Genomic DNA, 3,196 nt, shown 5'->3' with positions numbered 1-3,196 from the left:
ACTGTATCTAAATGAAAAATCATTATCATATACTCTATGTATTACCTGATGATTCAATCACAACGATACGAGTCTTCGTTTGTTTTCTTGATCAGCTGGAAGTCTTTGTTCGTCAGGTGTACAATAGTTTATGAGCTCGTTAATCTCTAATTTTTCATCTGGTGGACAACTACAGTTATAGCTTCCAGCGTGTTGCTGCATATAACATCTTCTCCACACTTGTGTGGTTCTTTACATTCATCAATATCTGTGTAGAATAGATGCAACTACTCATCAGGTGTTTATCACTCGTGCACAAGGAAAAAGTAGACATTTTGTATTGGATCATATAGCTAGGAATATTTTGACTCATCTGAATCTAATTTATCGCATCGTAATTAATTATGATAAGATTTGATGATATTTATGTGTAATCCTTACAGGTAGGATGTGTCTAACATCAGACATGTGGACCTCTGTTACGACTACAGGGTATATAAGCTTAACTGTCCACTTTGTTAATCAAAATTGGGAACTAAATAAGTATCTACTGAATTTTTGTGAACTTCCACCACCTCATACAGGTGAAGCACTTACTTGAGTGTTCAGATCTTTTATTTTATGTGCATGTGATATTTTACTTCAGTCTTGAGTCTTGACTCTTGAGATCTTCCACCACCTCATACATGTGAAATTGTGAACTGAAGTACTTAATTGGGACTGGGAGTTTAACTTTTGTGTTCCGCTACCTCATACAGGTGAAAACCTTTCTGCCAAGCTATTTGCAATGATAGAAGATTGGGGAATTGAAGAAAAAGTATCCAACATCACCTTGGATAATGCTGCAAATAACGGAGCTTGTGCTAGAATTATGCAGAGTAGACTTGTGCAAAGAAGATCCTGTTTAACAAGGGAAAATACTTTCATGTGCGTTGTTGTGCTCACATCTTAGCTCTTATTGTAAAAGATGGACTTGTGAAGATTGATCCAGTTGTGCTTAAGTTAAGAAAGTCAGTGAAGTCGCTTAAAAAGTCCCAAGTAAGAAAACAAAAATTCTTGGACATTGTTGATACTTTAGGAATGTCTGCAGTAAGAAGGGGTGTTCGTCAAGATGTTAAGACAAGGTGGGTTTCCACTTTTATTTTGTTATACAGTTAAAGAATGGTATTATTGTTTATAATATACTCATTGAATGTTTGTTACTTTTTTTTATACAGATGGAATTCAACTTATCTTATGTTAGACAGTTGTCTTGTGTATAGAAGTGTTTTCGCTCACTTGAATGAGGTGGATTCAGACTATACAAACTGCCCAACTGACGAAGAATGGGATCAAATTGAAGTGGTCACAAAGTTCCTCAAGACGTTTTATGATCTCACAATATAACGTTTTATGATCTAACAATTATCACTTTTTTTTGATTAACCACAATATACATTTTGTGCAGGAAGTGGTTATTAATATCTTTATTGTTGCACTTGGTGATACAAAGTACAAAGTTACAAACAATGGTATTACTACGGTTTCGAAGGTTTTTTTTCTTCTTTTTTGAAGATATCATGAACTGACTGATGAGTACTAAACTACAATGATTAGCATACTGTGTATCTGTGACTCTGTGTTCCTCTCATGATGCAAAACTAGTGTCAAATTATTATTAAGTTTTGCAATTTTCTTGATTCTTTCATTAAGTTTTTTAATTTCGGTGCGACACCAAGTCACTGACTGTTGAATCTGTATTCTGTAATCTGTTGATTGAAATTGAATTGAATGAAAATGTCAAATGAATTAGATGAATGTTAGGTTGCATGAGCAGGAGTTTTTGATGGCCTGAATGTGGTTGGAATCGGAAATGATCCAGAAATCAGAGGAAACTAAGCAGAAACCAGCTAACCCGTGAACCCGCAGGTTTAACCCGTTACGGGTGCGGGTTGATGAAATAACCACCCGTGAAGAATATCAACCCGCGGGTTTTGACCCGTGTTAACCCGAACCCGTGTAACCCGTAACAAGCCAGCCCCGGCCCGCCCGTTTGCCAGCTCTATACCATACTGCAGAAAGGTGTAAGCAACAAAGTTGCAATGTTCATGATGTTGTATTTCCTCATTTGACTAACATTATAGGTTATAATGTTTATGAGATTTCAAGATAATTCTATGATCATAATGAGAATTGATACTGACCCCTCTGTGTATATTGTATTTACCGAGTCATTAATAATGAAAATTGCAGTCTTACTCTACCGCCTGACTTATTGATCCAAAAGTTTTGTTGGACAAAGAATATATAACGGAAAGGAATGTGATTGGTACCAGACTTCCATTCTTCTATTATTCGGAAGATAAAAGACATTTTTTGAACAATAGATTCTAGGTGATTTGCACAGGTGGTAGCTTGGAAGCTTCGGGTAGCTTCTAAGTCTTTGTAGTACTTTCATCCATTGCATCTTATGAATAGTGATATCTCATTTCCTTAAGGTAGTTGAAGTTAACAGATGTTGCAAGGAAAATACAACTTAGTTGCCAGTGCCTATGCAGAACTGGGAAGTGACGGGCGAGAGTATACATTTTTTATGTTTATGTTAGTTTTTCACTCGGTGAATCTCGATTGTCGTCGTTTGGATATTACTGGCCTACATGTAAACTTGTTTTAATAGTTTTGAGCAATTGCAGACCTCTGTTTAAAAATCCATGTTCATTTGTCGCGTATAGTTGTTAAACCAAGATACAACGTGATCCAGTTCAAAAAAGTATAAATTTTTCTTAGAGAATACTAAGTGATCCTTCAAAAAATAAAAAGTTCTAATATTTTTATTATGCCAGGACACAAATTAGAGATGATCGATGAATTGTTATGCTTTGATGTGATAATATAACTACTTTGGGAGTAGATATCTTTGTGTGCTTTGACTTTGAGAACCAATTTTGTGACAATTGATTGATTCATTGTTTCAAATAGTTAAAAGTGGATGATAACTGCATTACTTGAATGATTGACATGGTACGATACTCCCTCCACTTTCGGGAAAAAGTTACTGTCACTTTTTCAATTTAGCCAATTTTTAGGCTGAAATGAAAAAGTGATACCAATTTTTAGAATGAAATGAAAAAGTGATAATACCTCTTTTCCAGAAATGGAGATAATAACTAATATGGTTTTATCGCAACGGCACGGGTTAAGACCTAGTATGATCATATAGTATAGTATGTATGGACAT

This window comes from Papaver somniferum, chromosome 4, assembly GCF_003573695.1.
Source record: "Papaver somniferum cultivar HN1 chromosome 4, ASM357369v1, whole genome shotgun sequence".
In the NCBI taxonomy this organism is placed as follows: domain Eukaryota; kingdom Viridiplantae; phylum Streptophyta; class Magnoliopsida; order Ranunculales; family Papaveraceae; genus Papaver; species Papaver somniferum.
Note: the sequence above shows the minus strand (reverse complement) of the source record.